The sequence below is a fragment of the Seriola dumerili genome, unplaced genomic scaffold (genome assembly GCF_002260705.1).
Source record: "Seriola dumerili isolate Sdu_G_001 unplaced genomic scaffold, Sdu_1.0 BDQW01000306.1, whole genome shotgun sequence".
Classification (NCBI taxonomy): domain Eukaryota; kingdom Metazoa; phylum Chordata; class Actinopteri; order Carangiformes; family Carangidae; genus Seriola; species Seriola dumerili.
The window spans coordinates 876,272-886,444 of NW_019174561.1; positions in this window are offsets into that span (position 1 = coordinate 876,272).

Below are 10,173 nucleotides of genomic sequence, written 5' to 3' on the forward strand. Positions count from 1 at the left end.
GGTTAAAGCTGCTTCACCCTTGTTGCTGCTTGTCGTCAGAAAAAGGTTTGAGTTGTGTACGCGCTCATAATAAATTTGTATTTGTCGTCTGATTTTTTGCGCTTTTAAAGAAACAATATTCCAATCTGCCTCATCAATGTCTTCTTCTGCATCCATTGTCATTAATTGATCTAGTGTTAATTTCAATATCAATATCTGCAGGTTGCTCGACCAAAATGTCATGATTCTTTGATTTTTGAGAAGCTGGTGCATGAACTTGAGTCCAGACTCTGAGACGTTCTGACAGCAGCAAAAGCCACGAGTTAGCACATGTCCTACCTGGTGTGGATGAAGACAAAAAAAAATTATGGCAAATATGACAAATGCATTCCTGGGAAATGAGTCTTTGATCAGAGCACCACGAGACAGAGAGAGAGAGAAAGAAGAGGGAGAAGAAAAGCTGAGGTTAGACTAATTGAAATGCAAACCACCAAACAGACTGTAACCTCCATAAAGCTGCAGAATTTAAGGCCCTGATGACAGGATGAAGGAAAGGAAATAAACTGAAAGAGAGAGGGAATAACTTCTCCCTTTGGAGTGAGTCCTTCATCACCATACGGAGAGAAAGACGGAGAGAAAGACGGAGAGAGAAAAGAGAAAAAAAAGAGCCGAGGGGTTTGTGTCGTTGAAATGCAAAACCGTGAAAGTTACAATAACCTGCTGCAGAATTTGAGACAGTTTGAAAATAATTGAAGAAATGAAGAAATGAATAAATGAATGAATAAAAGGTGGGAGAGAGAGATGGACAGAAAGAAAATAAAAAACACCTACTTCAACTTTATTAAAATGCAAAACCACAAAACACATAGAGATTATCATCCAGAGGCTGAATAAATGAAACAAATGAAAGAAGAGAGAGTGAGAGAGAGAGAGGAGGGCCAGTAATCCCTTCAACACTGAGACCAGGGGAGCAGCAGCCCACACCTCATTGAAATGCAGGAGCGTTAAAACATAACCTCTCTAATGAAACTGGATTCAACACAGGGCTGATTCCCGCTCCGCTCAAAGCTGCAGCAGTTCTGCTAATTGGTTGGTAAATAATTTTTGATCCTCAATTACAAACCAAGATTTTCTTCATATTTTGAAGAAGAAATTCTTTCAGGTTGTTGAATTAATTTATCGCTGCACTGAAACTGAGAGACAATAATTCCACCGTCGTCCTCTCACAGCTTTATAACAGTCGTAAAAAGTGGAACATTACACTTGATGTGTTGAAAGTTATTATATTATTTTGATTCGGTCGATCTGAATAACTTCATCAAAGATGCTCTGTGTCGTTTCATCTGAGTTATCCTTATTATTCTTATGTAAATGTTTTCTCATAGTTTTGTTGTTTCAGTCTGTTTTAACTCTTACACGCTGTTCATACCTTCACAGTTTGGTCCAAAGAATATAAATCGAGGCTTGTTTTTAAAGGGAACCTGTCTCATCCTCGTCCCGAATCTCATGTGTATTTCAATAACAATCCTTTCTTACCTACAGTAAATGCTACTGAAGGCATCGTGGAATCTGTCACTGTTTGTTGCTGTAGCGTGAAACTGTTGGTTTCCCACCTTTTCTTCCTGTGAATGAATGAACATGGACGAGCAGTCTGATGTAGACGTACAGATTGTCCCATTAATTATGGATACGCCGAGCGGTGAGCCCCTCGCTCTGTCGCCTCGGTGAATGCCGATGTTAGGAAGACAGAAGGTGTTACAGTTTGTGTTGGATCTCATCAGACAATCTGCACGTTGATGTAAAGTCAATGAATAATTAACAGCAGATGTTCGCGTCTGTCCCGGTTGTGTTTCACTGCAGCTTCAGACAGACGCCGAGCTCCGAGTTCGTTCCCACTTTCATCTGTGTTTTGGATGAAAAACAACAGCTTTGGATTCAGTGAGTGCACGACCACATTTAGACAAAAATAATGAATAAAAAGAAGGAGGTTGGAACATATTCAGAATCTCAGCTAAAGAGAAAATATTTCTGGGATCAGTTCCAGTGAAATCTTCTTTAAAAAGACTTTAGCAACACCTTTTTTTTTTTTATCATACATACATTTTTCCTGCAAGTTGGAGTCACAGCTTTAACCTACAAAATCAGACTTAATGCAATTAAAGATTCATTTAAAACAAGTGTTTCACCTTGTTAATGTGAAGTTTTGATATAAAACTTGAACTGCAGTGAACCAATGACAGTCTCATAAAAACAGATGCAGGGTTTCATACGTCACAAACCTGAGGAACCAATCCTGTCAACCTGTGGGAACAGGGGGCGGGGCTAAATACACCTGAAACCTTGTCAGTACAGAGAGAGTGAGTTAGCATTAGCACAACCACTAACACTGTGTCAGCCACTGCCAGTTACAAGCTAACAAACAGCCTAAACAAATAAAAGATGCTAACTACACTAACCATCCTGAAAAGATGATAACTATGCTAACCGTTATGAAAAGATACTAAGTACACTTACAGTCCTGAAAAAATGCTAACTATGCTAATAGTTCTGAAATGATGCTAACTATGCTAATAGTTCTGAAATGATGCTAACTGCGCTAATAGTTCTGAAAAGATGCTAACTACACTAACAGTCCTGATCTTTAGCCAGTTGCTCGTCTTTTCCACTGATGATTCAGGAGGGATAGTTTCAGTTTTCATCCCGCTCTTTCGGTTCATTTCATTCATGTGCAGAAAAAGATGGAGCATGTGTGTGAACAAAATAACTCCGACATTATTACTGTTTTTGCTCTAATACTATATTTTGTTGCATTAACTAGACGTGGGTTCAGTCAGTTGTTTCTCCGCCTGAACGATCCTTTCATCCGTCAGTGTGTCAGTCAGGAGCCGGAGGCTGTTTCATTATTAAAGAGTCATTTACAGGATAAAGTTTCAGGTTAGCACAGAAGCATACAGCATCATATATAACAGTCAGCCAGTCAGTCAGTCAGTAAGCTTGTTGCAGTGTATATCTGCTGCATTATTAAAGCAGTTCTTGCAGCCTGTTGCTGCAGCAGACGGCCCGGGGCTACAGTGTGTTTTAGAACAAGGAACATGAATCTGAAGGATGTAAAGAAAAATGCACATATACCTGAATCCCTCTGGACTCCTGCCGTCTGTAAACAGGCGGGAAACAAAGAAAAGAGAAATGCAGGTTAAACTCAGCTGGAGGTTGTGTGTTAGAGAGGGAGATGAAGAGGAAGAGAGAAGAAAGGATAGAAGACAAAAGAAATGAAAATAGCCTCAGTTTGTGTGATCAAGGGAGGGGGAGGAGAGGAGTGAGAGGAGGAAGGATGGAGGGATGAGGAGGGAGGGGGAGAGAGATGTTGCTGCAGGAGTCAGAGAGACAAAAGAAAGAAGGATGAATGAGAAAGGAAGAGAAATGTAAAAGAGAAAGAAGAAAGAAGAGCTGAAGGCGACTCACGCTGCTGCTGTTTAACCTGCTACTTCAATAAAACAGTACAGTCAGTCAGTCAGAGCTCAGGGCTGCAGCAGGCAGTTAGAAAACAGTCAGTTAGAACAGTCAGTCAGTCAGTCAGTCAGACAGACAGTCAGTCAGAGCTGCAGCAAGCAGTCAGAAAACAGTCAGAACAGTCAGTCAGTCAGTCAGTCAGAGCTCAGGGCTGCAGCAGGCAGTTAGAAAACAGTCAGTTAGAACAGTCAGTCAGTCAGTCAGTCAGTACTCGGAGCTGATCAGGTTGAAGCTGCATCTCTTTGTCTCTGGAGAATCTTTAAAATCTCACATTCAATCTGCTTCAAGCCGAGCTGAGGGAGTACACACACACACACACACACACACACACACACACACACACACACACACACACGAGCGTCCACATGAAAGCTGCAATCGTACGTTGGATGTTTTTTTCCTTCCTGACACTTAACAATGTTCTTAACGAAGGGAAAATGTATGAACCAATCATTTCTCATCAATAATTAAATAATTGGAGTTCAACATAAATTGCTTAGAAACAGAAGCTGAGGAGACAAGGTCCATTTAGTAGCTGTTCTGGACCTTTCTATCGTATGACATTTTTTTCCCCCTTTGATCTCCATCAGGTGATGAAGATGATGCGATACAGTCAAAAGCTCCAGAACAGAGATTTTGTTATGGTGAGATTGTTTTTCTCAAAGGTCAAACAATGAACTTTCAGATTTTAGAGCAGTAGAGACGAAGAGTCGAAAGATCAGGAGAAGAAAATCCATTAAATGGACCTTTAGGTGAGATTGCTTTCTCCAACGTAATAAATACTTGGAGCAGCAGTGTGTGTCTGTGTGTGTGTGAGTGTGTGTGTGTGAGTGTGTGTGTATGTGTGTGTGTGTGTGTGTGTGTGCAAGAGATAAAGCTGAAGGGAAACCAATTCAAAATAGTAAAGTATAAGACATAGTAGAAGTATACAGTATAAAAGTAGAAGTATAAAATCATCACCCAGTCAACTTCATTACAGCAACTTTTACACTTTGTTTTGGAATTTTATCGTCAATAAACTTCATTTATATAAAAATTTAGTTGTTTTTGAGGAAAAAAACAAGAAAATTTTGAATTAAATAAACAAGGAAAAAAAACTGTCCAGTGTAAAAAGGCTTGTGAAAGTTGAACCTGAACCACGACAGTCACAAACTAATCCAATGTGAAACTAAAAATCCTTTATTTGAATATGGATATCGATCAGCGCACACACACACACACACACACACACACACACACACACACACACACACACACACACCTGTTGGTCACTCTGCAGTTGTGAGGACATTTGTTGACACAGCCTCATGCAAAAACCCTAACCCTAGAACCAGCTAAAATGTCTAGAAACACACACACACACACACACACACACACACACACACACACTGGGGTTTTAATTAAATCCTGTGTAGAAGCTCTCAGTCACTGAACCATTAACCAAACCAAGTACAGAGCACCAGGGACCAATACTCCTAATGTGTGTTAGTACATACTGTGGTACTGGATACAGGCTGGAGGAGTGTGTGTGGGGGTGTGTGTGTGTGTGTGTGTGTGTGTGTGTGTGTGTGTGTGCGTGTGTGTGTGTGTGTTTGCTGAAACAGTGATTAAGACTGGAGTAAAAATAGAGCTTTTTATAACAATTGATTTTTATGGTCTTTCTTCTTCTCTCTCTCTCTCTCTCTGCTCTTTTTCTCTCCTCTGACTCTCGCTCTCTTCTCATCTCTCTCTCTCTCTCTCTCTCTCCCCCACAGCATCCTCCTTCCTCTCTTCTGTATCTGTCTCTCCATCTCTCTCCACAATCCTGCTGACGTTGTAAAATTGAGAAGTATTTGAACTTTACTTCATCCCGACAGATGCTGGTAAACTCACAGTCTGATATATTCCCACACGTCTCTGAGCACCTGAAGCCTCCGTCTGAGGTTTTTAACAACGGACTGTAGTTATTCCAGTTTTTATGTGGAAGGAGAATTTCTTTTCAAAATAAAAGATTCACATTAGAGTAAAACTTATATTTACTGAGTTTTAAAAAAAAAACTAGCCAACAGGCAAATGTTTGGGGCCCCCAAAGGGAAAAGGGGGCCCCTGATGGCCCCTCATAATGGTACATTTTGCACTGACAAGTATAAACCCCCTTAGACCTCCCATAAAGACAGAACCCCCTTTAGTGTGGCCCCTGATGATGTGTGCTGTAGCTAGCATGTACCTGCGTGTGAGGCGTTTAGGGGACATCTGTAAATGGTACTGTCTGCCAATAGTCTGTGTGTGGCGTTTAGGGGACATCTGTAAATCTACTGATAGTCTGCATGTGATGCATTCAGGGGACATCTGTAACTTGTAGCATCTATGTGAGAATGTCATTTGTGCACATGAAGCTCATCTTAATTTGTTTGTGTCATTTCCATGTTGTTATATGAGCCGTGAGCGTTAATGGAAGCTGAGGCTCCATCTCCGTCCCGACACTTCACACAGATGTTGTTGCTGTTGATCCGGTTCATGTTGTTGGAACAGCTTTAATTTTCAGCTGTAGTTTGATGTTTGTTGCTGAGTGTGTGTTTGTGAGCTTTAATGGAGTCAGCAGTGCTAAACGTCATCTGTCTGAGAGCCGCCTGCTCTCGCTGCTCTAGTGTTTTTCATTTGTTTATTGGAAATCTGATGAGCTCTCAGAATGTTGTTGTGCTCATAATCTGCTGTAAACAACTTCTCTTTATTATAACTAATTGTTTACTCATGAGTGGTTATTGATTTTCAGCTTTATAGCCCTTTATTAGGAGATGAGGAATCTGAAATCATTCATCTTTATTAATGGTTTTCTCTCTTCTGAGGACCTGCAGATATCTTCTCTGTGCAGCCGCCAAAATAAAAGCTGATAAACTATTAGATCCATCTATGATCTGATTTACATGTATGATTAGGTAATGGTGCAAACACTTAAAATGAGAAGTGCTTACTGATATCATTGATCTTTATTAGTAACAGTACTCTATTGGTTCTCCTCATGTTGTATTTCTGTGCATATGTCAAAATAAGAGCGTCACCAAATATCAGATTTATGAAGAGAGGAGGCTCTGATCCTCTCTTCTGATTGGCTGACTGTTTTCTGAGTGATCCAATAAAAATACAGCAGATATCAGGTAAAAACACTCAGAGAAACCAAATCCTGCAAGGTTTGGATGGTGGGTCCAGGTGGGCGGGGCTTGGTGACTGCTTTGTTGTGACATCACAAAGTTCCAGAAGTCCTGACGGCTGGTTTTAAGGCTCAGTTTCTGAATACAGGCTGTGTGCATTTCTCTGTGGACTGAGGCTTTGATACTTTCACAGTATTAATATAGAAGCTAGAGCTGATCTATAATCACACTACACATGGACAGAGATGGGTCCTTTAACCACTATTCCATATACATTAAACATGTTGTATAAATCTGTTTTGTACTGATGAATTAGATTTTTCTCTTAAATGCAGTGCAGTGGTTTTGTTTGTGAATCTGCTGGTTGTCAAACAGCAGAAAGATTTACTGGTAAATGTAAATCAAGTCTGTTGGTCTGTAATTGGAGCTGCAGCAGACAGCCGCCTCGGTCGCTGATTCATATTCATGTTTGTCCAGACAGTTTGATTGATGGCTGCTGTCTCTGCTTCGTCAGGTATGAAACACAGTGTGGAGGGCGGGCGGGGCCACGCCGCTCCGTCAATCAGTGGAGTTAGTGGGAGACAGCAGAGCGATGCCGCCGCCTCGGGGCTCGGGTCGGGGTTCAAGGGGTTTCACGGTTCACGGTCGACTTTTGCCGCCCTGCAGGAAAACAGCGACGAGTGTTTACACCCCCCCCCCCCGGAGTGTGAGAGACAGGATTTGACAAGTGTCATTTAATGCAACTAATTTGACAACTTCTTCTTCACACCTTTGAACACGTCACGCTCAATCCAGTCCCACTAAGTACGACTTCATGACTCAAAATGAAGCCACGCTCACTTTGCTGCAGACACAGCTCGCTTCAGTCGTGTGACTGTGAATACAAATGAGAGCGACGGTTTGCTGTTTGTCTTCTTCTTTAACTCCCTGCATTTGTCAAAGCTGTGAATGAACTCTCCTTCCTATAAATGCATTACCCACCAGAGCCTCTTTAATTCATTTAATTTACCTTTAAATTCCAGTTAATTAATTTTCTTATTTGACCTTTTCCCTTCACGCTCCGTCTCTTTTTGTCTCTTTAGCTTTGCTGTGATCTTGATCTTGTTCTGTGATGAATCTGTGGGATTTGCTGCCTCACTTTCCCTCCTGCGTTTGTTTCGTCACTGTTTGTTTTTCATTAATGCAGCTAAAAATCAGCCGTTTAATACTCTGTGTTCACAGACCTCAATGTGATTATCATGAACGAGTCAGAGTTCAGGGAGAAGAAGAGAGGCTGAGCAGCAGAGTGGAACAGGACTCGTGTGTTTTTCTGCTTATAAGTAAAATAAAAATGATTGTTTGACCTACAGCAGCGCCGCTCAGTTCAAAGTCACGGGGAGAACCAGGTTCCTGTCTCAGCACAATGATGAGACTTAACGCTCGACCTTCAGCGTGGGTTTAAAAAAAAAAAGAAGAGAAAAAAGTAATAGTTCTGATGTTTGCTTCGTCTCATTCATGTGCTTTTATTTATGAAGCACAAAGGGATTGTTTTTTACTGCTTCTGTCCTCGGGGACTAAAACTAAAAGAGGCCGCGGAGCTTTCATGGCCTCCGCTCCGTCTGCGGAGAACTCGCTGGAGAAGGATTCTGAAATTGAAAAAGCTGAACTTTCCGTAGTTCCATCCATCATTCTGTTGTTTTATTCTTCTCCTCTCCGGAGCTTTTCAATCATTTCATGTTGGGTTTTTTATTTTTTTTTTAACACTATTACAGTTTTGCTTTATCATTTCTATTATTTGAGCGGATTTGAGGTTCTCAGTCTGTCGCTCTCCGCTGATTAAAACTCCGTCTTCTAGAACATGTGGAGAAAAGTTTTAACAATTTAAAATGACAAAATGAAAATGAAGGAATGAAAACTGAGTCAGAATCGAGAGGCTGATTTTGAGGAGGGATGATGTCGGATGTTGTGTTTTTACATCCTGGAGGTTTATAAAGTGGTTTGTTATCGTGTCAGCGTTCATCAGCTGGATGGAAGAACATACTTTCTTACTATGTGAAACTGTGTCAGCATGTTTCTCCCTGCTGTTTCTGCTTCAGTAAAATTTCTTGAATATAAATGGACCTCAGTCTGTCCGACTCTTAAAATCCATATTAACGTCACGCGGTGACGGACTTGTTCTCCTGTTAGTTTCGTGCTCTGTGAGGAATATTTCATGGACTTGCCTTTAGGAGTCACACTTAAATTGAATTTTGTAAAGATCTAGGAATTTCAAAGACTGAAGAAAATCAATGGGAGAATTTTATCCTCTTTTTTTACCTGAGCAGGCAGGCAGAGAAACCTTTCAAAATAAGAGTCAGCTCTTCACCAGAGGGTATAAAAATCATATTCTGTTGTAAACTAGCAGTATAATGAGGCAGGTAACAGTTTGAAATGCAGATTTCTTCACTGTCGGGGCCGTTGGCTCGTAGGCAGACAGAGTGCACTGAGTCCTGGCCGAGAGAGTCCGTCACTGAGAGGGAGACTGAACGGTCTGGTGCAGAGTGAAACCTTGAACCGGTGTTTAAATACTGCAGCAGGCTGTAGGTGCTGAGGCGTGTTTATTATCGTAACCGTGGCAACCAAGGCAAGGGTCGCTCTATCTGGAACAGACAAGCTCTACGGTTGTTCGCGGTTGCAGGAGATGTTGACACGCGGAGCGACGGACTGGACCTCTGGCTCGGTTAGGTTCAGGAGAAGATGGTGGTTTGGGTTAAAATAAGTTCTTCATCATTAGACAATCTGTGTTGTCATGGTTACAACATAAACTGCTGGTTTCACACGGGAATTGAACACACGGCTCTCCTGTGTCACACTCATCCGTCCACCTCCATCTCCTCCTGACGTGGACTCTGTCTCTCTTTACTCTATGTCACCGGCACTTCCCCCTTCGCTCCTGTCATCACCACTACGACCACTAGATGTCACCTAGTAACAAAACCTAACTATGATGTCATAATTACCTGCTGCACAGACGACCTGTGGGCTCCAAACTCACGAGGGGGGGGGGGGCTCATCCTGACACTCATTTGTTTCTCGACTCTTTAAACTGACGTGAATTTGCTGAATAGACGCGCTGTGCTTATCTTCTTCTTCTTCTTCTTCTGCTGCTGCAGTTTGCTTCACCAGCCTCCCCCTGAGAACACCGACTGCTTTTGTGAATGAAACTCTGTGTGTGTGTGTGTGTGTGTGTGTGTGTGTGTGTGTGTGTGTGTGTGTGTGTTTGTCAGCATGGCTGTGGAGAGATGCAGTGTGAGGAAATGGAGAGGAAAGACGGTCAGAGAGTGAGGGGGAAAAAAGCAACAACTTATTGGTTTTGTCAACGGTTTTCACCAAAACTCAATAGTGTGATCATTGGAGTGTGTGTGACACGGTCCCATGTTTTGTGTGTGTGTGTGTGTGTGTGTGTGTGTGTGTGTGAGAGAGAGAGAGAGACACCCACAGAGATAAAGGAAGATGTATAGATATGCTGCTAACTTGAACCCTGGTATTAAACAGTGGGGCGTTGCTACCTGTGTAGGAGCTAACCAAAGCTAACAGT